At 35.9% G+C, this 19734-nt stretch overlaps 1 pseudogene; it reads left to right on the top strand.

The window, feature by feature from the left end:
- The window catches only part of LOC124979362 (heterogeneous nuclear ribonucleoprotein M-like), a 176405-nt pseudogene that overhangs the window by 16574 nt on the left and 140097 nt on the right, over positions 1-19734 (top strand).

A 19734-nucleotide genomic window follows, 5' to 3' on the forward strand; every position in this document is an offset into this window, starting at 1 on the left:
GTTCACCTAAAAATAGAAAAGTAGTGCAGTAAAATTCCATGCCAATTTACTAAAAGGAGAATAAAGAACAAAATAACATCTTTTACAAGTAGTGAAGGCATACCAGAAAGATGAATCAAAACCAGAGCAAGAAATCCAAAAAATAATTGAGAAAATGATTCTGAAATAAATGAGGTAATATAAGTAAGCATGGTGAAACACAAATTACATATTATAAGGGAATCAACCTAGGAAAATAAGTGCTCTCATATTCTGCAAGAGAAGAGTATTTGAAGGCAAATATGAAATCATTCCATGAATCAAAGATGGGAAAAGATTAATTCTGTGGCAATATATGAGGCATGTTTTATGAACATTTAGTGTCTTTGCAAAGAGAGAATGTGTCTCTATACTCTAGGATAAGTGGGAATATTACCTGATTTAACTTTCCAACTAGAATTCAATCATTACTGAGTTTTGAGAAAATCATTTTTCCATTTTTGAAGATCTTGTCCACCTAATGCCACACCTCATTACCCTCTACTCTTCTCACCCCTCACCTTTCTATGGTTAGGCTGACTTCTTTGAATTTACCACACACAAATCCACCCCAGAACCTTTTCCTCAACTCTCTCTGCTTGGATCGTTCATTTTCTGACAGCTGCTATCATGACTTTTTCATTTAATGTCACCTAAAAGTGGTGCCATCATCAATGAGATCAGTGCCCTTATAAAAGGGACCCCAAGAGCTCACTCATCCCTTGTTCTATGTGAGAATTCAGAAGGAAAACAGTCATTTCTGAACCAAGAGGTGGGGTCTCGCCAGTCACCAAATCTACTGATACATTGATTTTGGATTTCCCAGTATTATATCATAGCATCCAGAATAGACTAAGACTGATAGATTCATCAGTAGACTGTATTAGGATGAAGGAAAATATCCATGAACTTGAAAATGTGTCAATAGAATTTCTTCAAATTGAAAATCAAAGAGAAAAAAAGAATGATAAATGTGGAATAGAATATTGGCATAAGAATTATGGCATAAGTACAAAGTGTGTCACATATCACAATGGCAATATCAGAAGAAGAAAGAGGAAAAAGAACAGAGGAAATATATGAAGTAAGAGTGGCTGAGAGTTTTACAAAATTAATGACAGACACCAAACCACAGATCCAGGAAACTCAGAGAACACTGAACAGGAAAAATATCAGACAATCTTCACAGAGAACTGCAGAAAATGATAATCAAAGAGAAAATATTGAAAGAAGGGGAGATCCAAGGTGGCAGACTAGAGGAAGGCTGCGTTCCTTCTTGCTCCATTTCAAGCAGAGGGTATCTGTTTCTTGGTGAGGCAGTTTTGGCTGCTTATTGATCCCCTGCTGTTTACCCCATCTGTCTACTATGATCACCTACAGTCTGCCAGCATATAGATGCCTTTTTTGAGTGCAGATTGCTCAAAGTCAGGCACCTATCATCTACCATTTGCCTGCCTCTTGCCTGTCCATCGCCTGCCTTAAACCTATCCATCACCCACCACACGAGGTTCACCTCCGAATCATCCAACAACAGTCAGCAAACTGATCAATGGCCGCCAGAGGAGCGCCAGCTGCCTGCTGTTGCTTGGAAGTTCACTGTGACAGTACCTGCAGGTTTGATTACACATGGCTGCCACCATTTTGAGACAACAACCAAGTCCCATAGGACCCCTTGGCCGGACTGACTGAGCCCTGTCTCAAGGATCCCTCAGACCGACCCATCACTCCCTGCCTCCAGGGCCCTCACATTGACTGACTGCTCCCTGCCACCAGGATCCGCAGACCAACTGACTACGCCCTATCACTGGAACACCACACCGACTGATTGCACCCAGCCTCCAGGATTCCACAACCACACAAAACACACCCCACCCCCAGGACTCCTGCCTGACCAACCACACCACACCTTCAGGACCTCCAGTCGACCAAGTCCACAACCTGAGCTGCAGCTCCCCATTTGCCAACATATTTGGAAGTCAGAGCAGCCATCTTGGATAACTCTGGAAGCCATAACTCTGATCTTTAGGTGGGGCAAATCCCGTCCTGAGACACCTACTGGGGACTTGAAGCTCATTGTCAGGTACCTCTCATGCATCAGGCTACTGAAGATTGAAAGGTTTGAATAATATATGACCGTTATAGTGTAGATTTTCTATTTTCTCCTTATTGAACAATTTTATGTTTTTATTTCTTTACTTTTCTTGCTCTCTTTTCCTTTTTTTTAACCTATTCCCTCAGAGTCTCTTTCTCCCTTTTTGCATGCTAACATCCAATTTCTTTTGATTACTCTCTCATCCATTCTATTTTCTAGAACTTCTGTATATTATTTTCTTATTCCATTAACAGCTACATCCTACATCCCTCTGCATCCTCTTTGTCCTCCATTAGAAAATGCAGCAACCTTATTGCAAATCTGTTTGTTATACTGAACATAATATTTGAACTCATTCTGTTTATTATAACAATATTGTTATTGTCCACCTAGGGACTATTTGGCCTAGGATAGCATAGTGTTTGAATGGGCACTGCTAATATTGATGTCCCCTTAAAGAAAAGGTTTTGGAATCCTTTAGGGCCACTATAAGCCAATAGGGGGAAATCTGCAATACCCCAAATCTGCACTGCTAGAAGGTAAGATAGGTGAACAACATGAAAAATAAGAGAAGAAAATGATCCAAACAAATATAGATTCTATATTAATAGAATCCAATGACAGTATGGTAGAAGAAATGTCAGAAAAGGACTTCAGATTATACATGATTAAGATGATTCTCAAAGCAAAGGAAGAGATAAGAGAACAAATGCAGGCAATGAAGGATAACAATAAGCAGTTGAAAGAGCAACTACAGGAAGAAAAAGATCATTTCAATAAAGAGATAGTGATTCTCAAAAAAAAAAAAAAAAAAAAAACCAAACACAAATACCAAACCAAACACAAATGAAGGAAATAATAAACCAAATAAAAAACTCAATGGAAAGCAACACCAAAAGACTAGACCACTTTGAAGACAGAAACTCAGACAAGGAAGACAAAATATTTAATCTTGAAAAAAAAAGTTGCCCCAGAAAAGAAGATCATAAGAAATCATGAGAAGAATCTCCAAGAACTATGGGACATCATGAAAAGACCAAATTTAAGAATTATTGGGATTGAGGAAGGCACAGAGATACAAACCAAAGGAATGAACAACCTATTCAATGAAATAATGTCAGAAAATTTTCCAAACCTGAAAAATGAAATGGAAAATCAAATACGAGAGGCTTACAGAACACCAAATGCACAAAATCACAACAGATGCACACCAAGGCACATTATAATGAAAATGCTTAACATTCAAAATAAAGATAGGATTTTGAAGGCCATGAGAGAAAAGCAGCAGATTACATATAGGGGGAAATCAATATGGATAGCAGCAGACTTCTCAAACCAGACTGTGAAAGCTAGAAGGGCCTGGAACCACATATTTCAAGCTCTGAAAGAACATGGTTGCCAACCAAGAATCCTATACCCAGCAAAACTAACCTTCAGATTTGATGATGAAATAAAATACTTCCATGATAAACAAAAATTAAAAGAATTTACAAATAGAAAGCCTGCACTACAGAATGTTCTCAACAATATGTATGTGAGGAGGAAATGAAAAACAACAATGGAGGTCAGCAAAGGGAGGAACTACCTTAGAGTAAAATCACTCAAAGGAGACACCAAGTCAAGTTAAAAACCAAAAATAAGCCCAAATGACTGGGGATACAAATCATATCTCAAAAATAACCCTGAATGTTAATGGCCTAAACTCATCAATCAAAAGACATAGACTGGCAGAATGGATTAAAAAGAAAGTCCCAACAATATATTGACTGAAAGAGACTCAACTCATAGAAAAAGACATCCACAGACTAAAGGTGAAAGGATGGGAAAAAAACCTACCACACACATGGACTCAGTAAAAAAGTGGGGGTTTCCATCCTTATATCAGATAAAGTTGACTTCAAGCCAAAGTTAGTCAGAAGGGATAAAGGAGGACATTTCATACTGCTTAAGGGAACCATAAATCAGGAAGACATAATGATAGTAAATATTTATGCCCCAAACAATGGTGCATCCCTGTACATGTATCAAATTCTTTGCAATTTCAGGAATCAAATAGACCACAACACAATAATTCTGGGTGACTATAACGCACCACTGTCACCACTAGATAGATCTTCCAAACAAAAACCAACCAGGAAAACCAAAGAACTCAATAACATAATCAATAACCTAGACTTAATAGACATATATATAATATTCCACTCATCAACAAGTGCATTCACTTTATTTTCGGGAGCTTATGGAAACTTCTCAAAAACAGACCATATGTTATGCCACAAAACAGCCCTTAGGAAATGTTAAAAAATAAAGATATTGCCTTGTGTTCTATCAGATCATAATGGACTGAGAGTAGAAATCAATGACAAAATAAAAAACTTGAAATTACTACAACACCTTGAGACTAAATAATATGCTATTGAATGAAATATGGATAACAGAAAAAATCAGAGTGGAGATAAAAAAATTCTTAGAGGTCAATGAGAATGACAATACAACATATCAAAATCTCTGGGACACTATGAAAGCTGTACTAAGAGGAAAATTCATTGCATGGAGTACATTCCAGAAAAGAATGAAAAGTCAACAACCAAATGACCTAACATTACAGCTCAAAGCCCTAGAAAAAGAAGAACAGAATAACAGAAAAAGTAGTAGAAGACAGGAAATAATTAAAATCAGAGCTGAAATCCATGAACTTGAAACAAAATAAAGCTAATAAAACAAAAAGTTGGTTCTTTGAAAAAGTAATCGAAATAGACAAACCCTTAGTCACATTAACAAAGAGAAGGAGAGAGATAACTCAAATTACTAAAATTCATGATAAAAAAGGAAATATCACGATAGACACCACTGAGATACATAACATAATGAGAAGCTAATTTGAAAATATGTATTCCAACAAAATAGAAACTACCAAACGTTGACCAATTTTTAGAGACATATGCTCCTCCCAAACTGAACCAGGAGGACATACACAATTTAAACAGATGAATATCAAGGAATGAAATAGAAGAAGCCATTAAAAATCTACCATCCAAGAAAAACCCGGGACCAGACAGATTCTCAGCCAAGTTCTATAAGACCTTCAAAGAAGAACTCATTCCAATACTTCCCAAAGTATTCCAGGAAATAAAAAAGGAGGGTACCCTACCAAACTCATTCTATAAAGCTAATATCACCCTCATACCCAAACCAGGCAAAGACAAATCAAGGAAAGAAAATTTTAGACCAATATACTTGATGAACATAGATGCAAAGATACTTAACAAATTATTGGCAAACTGTATCCAAAAGCATATTAAGAAAATCATTCACCCCAATGAAGAGGGGCTCATCCCTGGAATGCAGGGATGGTTGAGCATCTGTAAATCAATAAACATAATCCATCATGTCAATAGACTTAAGGATAAGAATCATATGGTTATTTCAATTGACACAGAAAAAGCTTTCAACAAAATACAACACCACTTCATGCTCAAAACACTGGAAAAAATAGGGACAGTAGGAACATACCTGAACATTGTAAGTGCTATTTGTGCTAAACCCATGGCCAACATCATTCTTAATGGAGAAAAACTGAAACCATTCCCTTTAAAGATGGGAAGAAGACAGGGATGTCCTCTTCCACCACTTCTGTTCAACATTGGCCTCAAAAATCTAGCCAGAGCAATTAGACAGTCTAAAGAAATTAAAGGGATACACATACAAAAGAGGAACTTAAGCTGTAACTATTTGCAGATGACAAGATTCTATATTTAGAGGACCCAAAAAACACCTCCAGAAAACTTCTAGATCTCATCAAAGAATTCAGCAAAATAGCATGCTATAAAATCAACATGCATAAATCTAAAGCATTTTTATACACAAGTGATGAAACATCTGAAAGGGAAATGTAGAACACAACTCCATTTGCAATAGCCTCAAAAAAAATTAAATAAAATACTTGGGAATCATTCTAACCAACGAGGCCAAAGCGGTAAAAGATCTCTACAAAAAAAAACTACAAAATATTGAAGAAAGAAATTGAGGAAGACTTTAGAAGATGGAAAGATCTCCCATGTTCTTGGATAGGCAGAACTAATATTGTCAAAATGGCCAAACTACCAAAAGTGCTATACAGATTCAATGCAATTCCAATTAAATTCCCAATGACATACCTTACACGAATAGAGCAAGCAATCATGAAATTCATCTGGAAGAACAAGAAACCCAGAATAGCTAAAGCAATTCTTAGCAGGAAGAGTGAAGCAGAGGGTATCTCAATATCAGAACTTCAACTATACTACAAAGCATTAGTAACAAAAATGGCATGGTATTGGTATCAGAATAGACAAGTAGATCAATGGTACAGAATAGAGGACATGGACACAAACCCAAATAAATACAATTTTCTCATACTAGACAAAAGTGCCAAACACAAGCAATGGAGAAAAAAGCCTCTTCAACAAATGGTGTTGGGAAAACTGGAAATACGTAAGCAGCAGAATGAAACTAAATCCCTATCTCTTACTCTGCTCAAAAATCAACTCAAAATGAATGAAGGACCTCGGAATCAGACCAGAGACTCTTCATCTTATAGAAGAAAAAGTAGGTCCAATTCTTCAACATGTTGGTTTAATATCAGACTTTCTTAACAGGACTCCCATAGCACAAGAAATAAAAGCAAGGATCACTAACTGGAATAGATTCAAACTAAATAGATTCTCTCAGTAAAGGAAACTATCAGCAATGTGAAGAAAGAATCTACAGAGTGGGAGAAAAATCTTTGCCACATATACTTCAGATAAAGAACTAATTTCCAGAATATATAAAGAACTCAAAAAACTCTACACCAAGAATACAAATAACCCAATCAACAAATGGGCTAAGGAAACAAATAGCCACTTCACAGAAGAAGATGTACAAGCAATCAACAGATATACAAAAAATTGTTCAACATCTCTTGTAAATAAGTGTAATGCAAATCAAAACTACCCTAAGATTCCATCTCACCCCAATTAGAATGGCGATTATCAAGAATACAAGCAGCAGTAGGTGTTGGCGAGGATATGGGGAAAAATGTACACTCATACATTGCTGGTGGGGTTGCAAATTAGTGCAGCCACTCTGGAAAGCAGTATGGAGATTCCTCAGAAAGCTTGGAATGGAACCACCTTTTGATCCAGCTATCCCACTCCTTGTCCTATACCCAAAGAACTTAAAATCAGCATACTACAGAGATATAGCCACATCAATGTTCATAGCTGCTCTATTAACAATAGCCGGATTGTATAACCATCCTAGATGTCCCTCAATCGATGAATGGGTAAATAAACTGTGGTATGTATATACAATGGTATATTTCTCAGTTATAAAGAATAATAAAATCATGGCATTTATAGGCAAATGGATGCAATTGGAGAATATCATGTTAAGTGTGTTAAGCCAATCTCATAAAACCAAAGGACAAATGATCTCACTGATAAGTGAATGATGATATGTAATGGAGAGTAGGAGGGGGGCAAGAATGGAGGAAGGAGGGACTGTATAGAGGTAAAAGAGGGGTGGGGGGAAGAAAAAAATAACAGAGTGAATCAAACACCGTTACCCTATGTAAATGTATGAGTTCACTAATGGTATGCCTTTTCTTCATGTACCAATAGAAACAACATGCATCCCATTTGTTTACAATAAAAATAAATTTTAAAAAATATTGAAAGATGCTGGAGGAGAATAAAACTTATCTACAGAGGAAAAGCAAAAGCACAAGGTTTTTCTGAGTGGATGAATTTTCATTTAGGAGGAATCAGTTCTATAAATCTATTGTACAACTTAGTGATTGTATTTAATGATGGTGTATTTTGTATCTAAAAACTGCTAAAAGGGTAGACCTGAAATGCTTCCCCTCCCACAAGATAACCATGTGAGGTGATAGATATGTTAATTAATTTGATTGTGGTAATCATTTCATAATGTATACATTCATCAAAACATCACATTGTACACTGTAAATTGATTCTATTTTACATCACAAAGGTCAGAAAAAATTCAATAATAATGTTGTACTTTTTTTGGTAAATGGACCCTATTATGGTTCAGTAAATGTATAAATCGATGCAAAAATTTTGGAAATCAAGCAGTGTGTGTGTGTGTGGAGGTTAACATGAAATAATTCCATGACTCAAGGATGGGAACAAAGATTAATTCTGTGGCAATATGTTAGGCATGTTTTGTGAACATTTAGTGTCTTTGCAAAGAGAGAATGTATCTCTGTGCTCTGGGACAAATGGGAATTTTACCTGACTTACATTTCCAACTAGCATCCAATTATCACTGAGTTTTGAGAAAATCACTTTTCTGTTTTTGAAGATCTTGTGCACCTAATGCAACACCTTATTACCCTCTACTCTCATCATTTATATTTGCAGTTCCTTTAATCCAAAAGTGGTTTACATACTAATTAATCTTGAAAATATTACAAAAATTTAGAAAGATAATTCTGTAACCATATTCATCACATTATTTGTTATTGAAAGACAGTTGGAAACAACCCAAATAATAGAGGTTTGATTAAATAAATTCTGGTTCATGGATTTAATGGTATCCTGTGCCATCATTAAAACAAGCAAAGCAGTATATTAGTCTTTGTCATGTAAATATCACATCACATAATATGTAAAAAAAAATTTTAAATGACCGAAAAGGGTAATTCTGTTGATGTGAAATGTGCACATCATACATGCACAACTCTTATGATTAAAGTCTCTGGAAGAATAGACACAAAATTCTTCAGAAGCATTAATTCTGAGTAATGGAAAATTAACTTATTAATTTATTTTAATTCTTTTTAGATATACATGACAGTAGAACGTATGTTGACATATCATATATACATGTAGTATAACTCCCCATTCTTATGGTTGTACATGATGAGGAGTTACACTGGGTGTGTAATCATATATAAACATAGGAAGTTATGTCTGATTCATTCTACTATCTTTCCCATGCCCATTCTCCCTCCCTTCCCCCCATGCTCCTATCCAAATCAGTGAATCTCCATGGCCTCCCCTTGGCCCCCACCTATTATGAGTCAGCATCTGAATATCAGAGAGAACATTTGGCCTTTAGTTTTTTGGGATTCACTTCTTTCACTTAACATAACAGTCTCCAGTTCCATCCAGTCATTTGCAAATATCATAATTTCATTCTTCTATATGGATGAGTGATATTTCATTACATATATGGACCACATTTTCTTTGTCCTTTCATCTGTTGAAGGGCACTGTCGTTGATTCCATGGCTTAGCTACTGTGAATTGAGTTTCTATGAACATTAATTTGGCTATGTCTCTATAGTATGTTGATTTTTAAGTCCTTTGTGTATATGTGGAGGAGTGGAATAACTGGGCGAATTGGTGGTTTGATTTTGACTTTCCTGAGGTATCTCCATACTGTTTCCCATAATGGTTGCACCAATTTGCAGTCCCATCAGCAATGTATGAGTGTACATTTTTCCCCACAACTTCATCAACAATTATTATTACTTTTATTCTTGGTAATTGCCATTCTGAAGAAATCTCAGTATAATTTTAATTTGCATTTTTCTAATTGCTGGTGATATTGAACATTTTTTTCTGGATCAAAAACATTTATTAGTGGGTATATCAGTATGTCTACAACACAATTTTAAGCAATGCTTACTTGAACAATGTTTTCTTTTTTTTAATTTATTTTTATTGTAAAGAACCCAGGTACATCTTACTTCTCTGTACATGAAGTAGAGGCACATCATTTGTGTAATCATGCCTTTATGTAAGGTAATGGTGTTTGATTCATTCTGTTGTTTTTCCTTATCCCCCACTCCTCTCACTCCCCTTCTCCTTCTATACAGTCCATCCTTCATTGATTCTTGCCCCCCTCCTACACTCCATTATGTATCATCATCTGCTTATCACTGAGATCATTTGTCTTTTGGTTTTTTTAAGATTGGCCTATCTCACTTAACATGATATTCTCAAATTGCATCCATTTGCCTGTGAATGCCATAATTTTATTATTCTTTATGACTGAGTAATATTCCATTGTAAATGTATACCAAAGTTTCTTTATCTATTCATCAATTGAGGGGCATCTAGCTTGGTTCCACAATCTGGCTATTGTGAATTGAGCAGCTATGAACATTGATGTGGCTGCATCACTCTAATATGCTGATTTTATGTCCTTTGGGTATAGGCTAAGTAGTGGGATAGTTGGGTCAAATGCTGGTTCCATTCCAAGTATTCTAAGAAAACTCCACACTGCTTTCCAGAGTGGCTCCACTAATTTGCAACCCCACAAGAAATGTATGAGTGTACCTTTTTCTCCACATCCTTGCCAACACCTATTGTTGTTGTTCTTGATAATCACCATTCTAATTGGGGTGAGATGGAATCTTAGGATAGTTTTGATTTGCATTACATTAATTTACAAGAGATGTTGAACAATTTTTTGTATATCTGTTGATTGCTTGTACACCTTCATCTGTGAAGTGGTTGTTCATTTCCTTAGCCCATTTGTTGATTGGGCTAATTTTATTCTTGGTATAGAGATTTTTGAGTTCTTTATATATTCTGGAAATTAGTGCTCTATCTGAAGTATGTGTAGCAAAGATTTTCTCCCACTCTGTAGGCTTTCTCTTCACCTTAGTGATAGTTTCCTTTGCTGAGAGAAAATTTTTTATTTTGAATCTTTCCCAGTTATTGATTCTTGCTTTTATTTCTTGTGCTATGGGAGTCATGATAAGGAAGTCTGATATTAAACCAACATTTTGAAGATTTGAACCTACTTTTTCTTCTATAAGATGAAGTGTCTCTGGTCTGATTCTAAGGTCCTTGATTCATTTTGAGTTGATTTTTGTGCAGAGTGAGTGATAGGGATTTAGTTTCATTCTGCTGCTTATGTATTTCCAGTTTTCCCAGCACCATTTGTTGAAGAGGCTATCTTTTCTCCATTGCATATTTTTGGCCCCATTGTCTAGTATGAGAAAATTGTATTTATTTGGGTTTGTGTCCATGTCCTCTATTCTGTACTATTGATCTACCTGTCTATTTTGGTACCAATATCATGCCATTTTTGTTGTATTGCTTTGTAGTGTAGTTGAAGGTCTCGTATTGTGATACCCCCTGCTTCACTCTTCCTGCTAAGGATTGCTTTAAATATTCTGGGTTTCTTGTTCTTCCAGATGAATTTCATGATTGCTTGCTCTGTTTGTGTAAGGTACATCAAGGACAATGTTGAATAGACGTGGTGAAATAGGGCATCCCTGGCTTGTTCCAGTTTTTAGGGGGAATGCTTTCTCTTTTTCAACATTTAGAATGATATTTTTCATGGGCTTAGCATAGATGGCCTTAAAATTGGGATTTTAATTGAAATTCATTGAATATGTATAGCACTTTGGGTAGTTTGGCCATTTTGACAATATTAATTCTGCCTATCCAAGAACATGGAGATCTTTCCATTTTCTAAGATTTTCTTTAATTTCTTCCTTTAGTGTTCTGTAGTTCTCATTGTAGAGGTCTTTCACGTCTTTTGTTAGATTGATTTCCAAATATCTTTTTTTGAGTCTATTGGGAATGAGGAAGTTTTCCTAACTTCTCTTTCTGAGTTTTCATCACTTAAGTATAAAAATGCATTAGATTTTTGAGTATTGATATTACCTGATAACTTACTGAATTAACTTATGAGTTCTAAAAGTTTTCTGGTGGAATTTCCTGGTTCCTCTAAATATATAATCATGTCATCAACAAATAGGGATAGTTTGAGTTCTTCTTTTCCTATTTATATCTCTTTAATTTCTTTGGTATGTCTAATTGCTCTGGCTAGAGTTTCAAGGACAATGTTGAATAGACGTGGTGAAATAGGGCATCCCTGGCTTGTTCCAGTTTTTAGGGGGAATGCTTTCTCTTTTTCAACATTTAGAATGATATTTTTCATGGGCTTAGCATAGATGGCCTTAACAATGATAAGGAATGTTCCCACTATCCCTATTTTTTCTAGAGTTTTGAGCATGAATGGGTGCTGTATTTTATCAGATGCCTTTTCTTCATCTATCAAATTCATCATGTGATTCTTGACTTTAAGTCTGTTGATATTGTGAATTACATTTATTGTTTTCCAGATGTTGAATCAACCTTGCATCCCTGGGATAAAACCCACTTGATCGTGGTGCACTATCTTTTTAATATATTTTTGTATGAAATTTGCTAAAATTTTGTTCAGAATTTTTGCCTCAATGTTCATTAAGAATATTGGTCTGACATTTTCTTTCCTAGATGTTTCTCTGGTTTAGGTATCAGGGTGATATTGGCTTCATAGAATGAGTTTGCCAGGGTTCCCTTCTGTTCTGTTTCATTGACTACTTTGAGGAGCATTGGAATGAGCTCTTCTTTAAAGGTTTTGTGGAACTAGGCTGAGAACCCATCTGGTCCCAGACTTTTCTTTGTTGGTAGGCATTTGATGACTTCTTCTATTTTATTACTTGAAATTTATCTAGTTAAATTGTGTATGCCTTCCTGGTTCAGTTCAGGTAATTTATATGACTGTGGAAACCTGTAGATGTCTTCAAGATTTTCTATTTTGTTGGATTAGAGATTTTCAAAATAGCTTCTAATTATGTTTTGTATTTCAATTGTGTCAGTCATGACTTTTACTAGTTCATTCCAAATTTTAGTAATTTGAGTTTTCTCTCTCCTTCTCTTTGTTAGTGTGGCTTACAGTTTAACAATTTTGTTTTATGTTTTCAAAGAACCAACTTTTTATTTTGTCAATTTTTTTATTGTTTCTTTTGTTTCAATTTAATTAATTTCAGCTCTGATTTTAATTATTTTCTGTCTTATACTACTTTTGGTGTTGCTTTGTTCTTTTTCTAGGGCTTTGAGCTATAGTGTTAAGTCGTTCATTTGTTGATTTTTTTCTTCTTTTATTGAATGCACTCCATGAAATAAATTTTCCTCTAAGAACTGTTTTCATAGTGTCCCAAAGATTTTGAAATGATGTATCTCTGTTCTTGTTTACCTCTAAGAATTTTTTTATTTCTCCCTGATGTGTTCTGTTATCCATTCATCATTCAAAAGCATATTATTTAATCTCCAGGTATTGGAGTAGTTTCTGTTTTTTATTCTGTTATTTATTTCTAATTTCAATCCATTACGATCTGACAGATTACAAGGTAGTATCTCTATCTTCTTGTGTTTGCTAACAATAGCTTTGTGGCCTACTATATGGTCAATTTTAGAGAAGGATCCATGTACTGCTGAGAAGAAAGCATGTTCACTCTGTTGGATGGTATATTCTATAAATGTTCATTAAGCCTAAATTATTGATTGTGTTATTGAGATTGATGGTTTCTTTGTTCAATTTTTGTTTAGAGGAACTGTCCAGTGGTGAGAGAGGTGTGTTAAAATCACCTAGTATTATTGTGTTGTGGTCTGTTTGATTCCTGGAATTGAGAAGGATTTGTTTGACATTTATAGATGAGCCACTGTTTGTGCATAGATGTTTATGGTTGTTATGTCTTGCTGATTTATGCTTCCCTTAGGTAGTATGAAATGTCCTTCTTTATCCTTCTGTCTAACTTTGACTTCAAGTTCATATTATCTGATATGAGAATGGATATCCTAGCTTTTTTGCTGAGTCCATGTGCATGTTATGTTTTTTCCCATCCTTTCACCTTTAGTCTCTGGGTATCTCTTTCTATGAGATGAGTTTATTGCAGGCAGCATATTGTTTTATCTTTCTTTTTAACCCAATCTGCCAGTCTATGTCTTTTGATTGATGTGTTCAGTTCATTAATATTCAGAGTTATTATCGAGATATGATTTGTATTCCCGGTCATTTTGCTCATTTTTGGGTTTTTTTTTGACACAATGTGGTTTCTTCTTTATTTGGCTATTCCTTTAGGATAGTTCCTCCCTTTGCTGATTTACATCATTGTTTTTCATCTCTTCCTCATGGAATATTTTGTTGAGAATGTCTTGTAATGACAGCTTTCTTTGTGTAAATTCTTTTAGCTTTTGTTTATCATGGAAGGATTTTATTTTGTCATCAAATCTGAAGGTAAGTTTTGCTGGGTATAAGATTCTAGGTCGGCGTCTGTTTTCTTTCAGGTCTTGAAAAGTGTTGTTCCAGACCCTTTTAGCTTTTAAACTCTGGGTTGGAAAATCTGCTGATATCTGTATTGGTTTCCCTCTGAATGTAATTTGATTCTTTTTTCTCGCAGCCTTTAAAATTCTCTCTTTATTTTGTAAGTTAGGTATTTTCATTATAATGTGCCTTGTTGTGAGTTCACTTTAATTTGTATATTTGGAGTCCTATAAGCCTATTTTATTTGATTTTCGATTTCATTCTTCTGATTTGGGAAATTATCTGATATTATTTTATTGAACAGATTGTTCATTCCTTTGGTTTGTTTCTCTGTGCCTGTTGATTGAAGTAATTTTACAAAGCCTGCATTTGCTCTTTCATCTCACCATTTGCTTCTCTGATCATTTAATTATGTACATTCTGAACTCCCTTTCCAACATTTCTTCTGCCATGCTGTCATTGGATTTTATTGCTGTATCATCTAGCTTTGTTTGGAACATTTTCTTCCCTTATTTTCTCATATTGGTCAGGTATCTACCTCTCTAGTAGTGAAACTCTGAGATATTGCAGATTTTATCTATTGACTTTTAGTGTCCCTGTAGATTTCTAATATCTCACCTCCTAGCCTTCAGTAGCCTGAAGATTTGGAGGAACTTGATAATGCGATGCTCCACAAGAAAGCTGCTCCTCTAGGGGTAGTGGCCTTCAGGTGGGGTATATTCCCTGCTAGTTGGAAGAGGTGCCTCCACTTGTTAACCAATGGTTAGCCAAAGGGGTACTAGATTGGGTGCTGGGTCATGGCTGGTCTGGGCCTGTATCTCTGGTTCTGCTGCCCTGGTTGGGAAGACTCACCCAGTGGGGAAGTCTCACTGGGCACTCCCCTCTGAGAAGTTCCCTTCAGTCCAGAACTACCACCTGGGTTGGGCTGCCCTCCTCTGTGACATTCCCTGGGGTCCAGACCTACCTCCTGGGCCAAGGAACCTTGCCCTGCACAAAAGCATCTCACTGGGTGGCCTGTCCTCCGAGAAGCTGCCTGTGGTCCAGGGACTCTCACTCTGCTCCTAAGCATCTCGCTGACTGGCCCTCCTCTACAATACTCTCAGTTGTCTGGGTTCACCGCTCCAATGGGGGTTCTTGCAGGGCTTTTCTACTTCACAAATTTCTCTGCATTATGGGAATACCATCTGGGGAGCTTCACCCAATAGAAGGGCTCTGTGTTTGTCTTAAGTCTTTCAATACCTCCTCTTCTTGAATCCTGAGTCCTGGAGCTACACAAAATGCAGTCACCCTCTAGTCCACCATCTTGAAAACCCTGAACATTTTTAAAATATATTTGTTGACCATTTGTATTTCTTCTTCTGTGACGTGTCTCTTCAGTAACTTAGCCCATGTATTTGTTGGGTTATTTGTGGATTTTTTTTGGTGTTAAGTTTTTGAGTGCTTTATGTATTCTGGAGATTAATGTTCTATGGGACATGCATGTGACAAAGATTTTCTTTCTGTAAATCCTCTCTTCATGTTCTTGATTGTTTCCTTTTCTGTGAAGAAGCTTTTTAGTTTAATGTCATCCCATTTTTTGATTCTTGATTTTACTTCTTGTGCTTCAGAAGTCTTTTTAAGGAAGTCAGTTCCTAAGCTGACATGGTGGAGATTTAGGCCTACTTTTTTTCTAGAAGGCACAGGGTCTCTGGTCTAATGCTTTGGTTCTTGATGCACTTCGAGTTGAGTTTTTGCAGGGTGAGAGATAGGGGTTTAGTTTCACTTTGCTGTATATAGATTTCCAGTTTCCCCAGCACCATTCGTTGAAGAGGCTATCTTTACTCCAATGCATGTTTATGGCACCTTTGTCTAGCATGAGATAACTGTATTTATGTGGATTTGTCTCTGTATCTTCTTAATAATGGGATTTTTGGCACAATGCAGGAACATTTGGTTTTTCTATGAGTTTCTTTTGTTTTGTTTTGTTTTGTTTTATTGGAGCATTATAATCATCCATAGTAGTCCAGTTTATTTTGACAAAATCATATATAGCATAAACTTTGATTTACTGCATTTCAGTCCCTGTTTCTGCTCCCTTTCCTTTCCTCCTTTCTCCCCCTATTCTCCTCCCTCTACTCTACTGACCTTCCTTTCACACTTAATTTATTTTTTATTAGTGCTATTTTTGTGATCCACCCCACTTTTTTATTGGTTCATTATAGTTGTAAATATTGATGGAATTTGCTGTTACATATTTGTACGTGTGCACAACCTAACAATATAATTTGGCCAGTATCACTTCCCAGCACTCTCCCCATCCCACACTTCTCCAACCTGGGTCCCTTTCCTCTATTCTACTGATTTTATTTTCTAATTGACAAAGGCTTTCGAGTGAATGTTTCCAAGATTCAGATAAAATTTCTGAATAATAATCTTAAAATAAATATATTTACATTGGGGGTACAAACAGGAAAAATCCCAAAGGAAATGGAATTTCTGCACTTGTAAGACAATGCTTTGGTGTTGGAAGATGGGCAGGAAGAATATGGGCAAGGGGTGACTTTTTAGAATTATCACTGCCAAGGCCCTGGGGACCTCTTGGAATCATAGATAAGATTAACTGGGGCAATGTTAAATACACCTGGAGTACACAGTGATGTAAAGTGTGGTGGGTAACACTCTCAAAATGTTTTTTTGATATGTACAGTCTGGGGAAAAGTTCAGTCAGATGATAATAATTAGATTTTACTAAATATGAAGACCGGAGAGACAATTTGTCCCACTTCCTTGTATGGAGGGATTGAGCACAGCATGATCAGGAACTTGCCAGGACCAAAGAGCAGAGGTTGAGTGGATATGCAGCCAGTACAACCCACATCCCTGGATTTGTTCAAGAATTTTTCCCTTTTAGGGAAGTGTACTGTCTTCCACTCCAAAGTATCTGGAGACCCAAGAGGGTCAGGAAAGTGACACACTTCATCTCGTGTTTCCCACAGAATTGACAGGTGTGGGCCCAAAGACAGAGAGGCTGAGAACTTTGATGGCTGATACCATGGAGAGTGGTCTCCCAACAAACACATCCTTCTCCCCTCACCTGTAGCTCTCATGCTCTGTCCTTCTATAATCAACCCCTGTCTAGAGGAAACCAAAGAAGAGTTACCAAGGTAATGGCCTTACTACACCTCAGGAAAATGGGCAAAGGGTGACATTTCACCACTCTCTGTTTTTCTTGGTAGAAATAAGAAGGCCCAACAATGATCTCAAAGTTGCTGAAGTGGGTTATTAGGTGGCAACACACATGGATGGAAGGAATTCCACACAATGGCTTTCATCATCCTCCCCCTTCCCTGTGCATCCTTCATTTATTCTGCAGCCATTTGTTACCTGACCAACATTCCCGAGTATTCCTCTGTGATACCCCGAATCCCCATTTCTTCTCATCTCCTGTTCTCTCATCATGTCTTTTCCCTCAGCACTTATTTATAAAAGAAACAAAACCTGAGTTTTTTTTTAAAAATTAGGGTAGTTATAATAGTTGTTTTAAATCTTTGTTTGTTTCAACATCTATTTCATTTTAGAGTTGAACTTGGTATATTCCTTTTTCTAGAGAATGCATTCCATTTTCTTGATTCTTCATAAGTTAGGTAATTTGGGGTTGTCTTCTGGACACTGTGAATATTTAATTTTGGACATTCTAAAATCGGTTATCTACTGATTGTTATGTTTCAGCAGTTAATTCTCGTGGCTGACCTTGAATATAGACTCACTTCTTGGATAGTAGTTCTGGTCTCAGTTCAAATATTATCTGTTTGGCTAAATATATATCATGTCCATTATATCTGTGATCAAGTTTGCATTGTGCAGTTATTACCAATTGAAAAGTTAGATCACACAAAATAATATTTAAATACATCAAATATGTGACCTTTAGACACATGTAAAGTACTAGAAAAATATCACTAACAAATATTTATACAACATTTAAGTGGAAAGGTGTTATTTTCTAAGCATGACATAGAACAAAGAAGATGAAGTTCACAGAAATATGAAACAATTTGGGCCATAGATGCTCTAAACAAAATTAAATATAAGTGGGAAATTGGGGATTGTATTTGCAACATACATGGTTAAGAGTTACTATCTTAAAACCTGAAGAGTTTCTACCAATCATTATAAATATTACATAATGTAAATGTGTATCAAAATGTCTTACCTCAATAATATGTACAATTTTTATGTATCAGTTAAAATAATTGAGATAAAAATTCAAAATTTAATAAGTAATTACCCCAAAGCGGGGGTAGGGAGCCACAAACTGAAAATTTGCAAAGAATAAAAAATACGAATTTCAGACACATATAAAAATCTATCTAATCACACTCATACACAAAGAAACTCAATTTAAAAAATAGTTCAATATTTTATCTAATTTTCAAAGATGAAAGATATACATAAAGTCAGAGATGTGAATGAAGAGCCATTCTCATACACTGCCATTCATGATGTAAAATGGTATGCATTTTTTTGGTAAAAGAGAGCCAGAATACTTATCCAATTTTTATTTGCATTTTATTTCCTTTGTCACTCATTTCATCTGTTCTTTTCAGATGCATGGAAATAATTTCAGATTTATGAAAAGATATATAAGTGCTGATATCAGTATTTTTAGCAATTGCAAAAACAGAACATAGGTTTAGTTGCCTGGATGGAGTTTGGTTAAATATATTCCATAAAAATGGAATATTAACCCGGTTTTAATATGGATAAGACAGAATTGTAAGTTCATGTAAAGAATTGTACTATGAAATTTGGAGAGATAAAAGTAAATTTCAAAACACTGTGCTGTTTGGAATATATGTGTGTGTGTGTGTGTGTGTGTGTTTGTGCATGTGTGTCTGTGTGTTTCTGGAAAATGTAACAAAAAATCCTGAACAGTAGTCATTTCTTGTGGTGATGTGTAGAAAGATGGTGATGAGATTTTATACTGTTTCCCACATGATTCATTTAATATTTAGTGAACAACTTAAGATTTCTACTGTGGAATGTTTTTAAAAAGGAGAAAAAATCCCAAAGGGGGAAAAAACCCACCTAAATCAGAATCCCTCTGATCCTGAAAGGTAAAAAGAGACCTGGAATCAAAGTCCTGGGTCCTTCTTTGTGATGATGTACCAAATTACTCCACTGGGCTACTCTGATGATGGTGGAGAAGTCATCCCTTGAGACCTGAGATGAATGGCCAGATAAAAGAAATGCATGCTACAAGCATCAGGGTCTTAGAGACAGAGAAGTGCCAAATGCTGGTGACCAGAGGCTTCAGGACTGCCAGAACTAGTCATTGTTAGATAACATGGTATGGAAAACCCACATCTCACATTCATTTCTGACCCACAAGTTGTCTATCTCTTGTCTTTTTTAACATTCTCAAGTCATCTTATCCAGATCCCCAATTCTTTCTCATCTCCCCCTCTATCTCTGTACTGTATTTGGTCCTCTCCAATACTTCCTTTCTTTTCAGCCTCCTTTTTTGCAACTCATCTGTTTTCTCCC

The sequence above is a fragment of the Sciurus carolinensis genome, chromosome 3 (assembly GCF_902686445.1).
Source record: "Sciurus carolinensis chromosome 3, mSciCar1.2, whole genome shotgun sequence".
Classification (NCBI taxonomy): domain Eukaryota; kingdom Metazoa; phylum Chordata; class Mammalia; order Rodentia; family Sciuridae; genus Sciurus; species Sciurus carolinensis.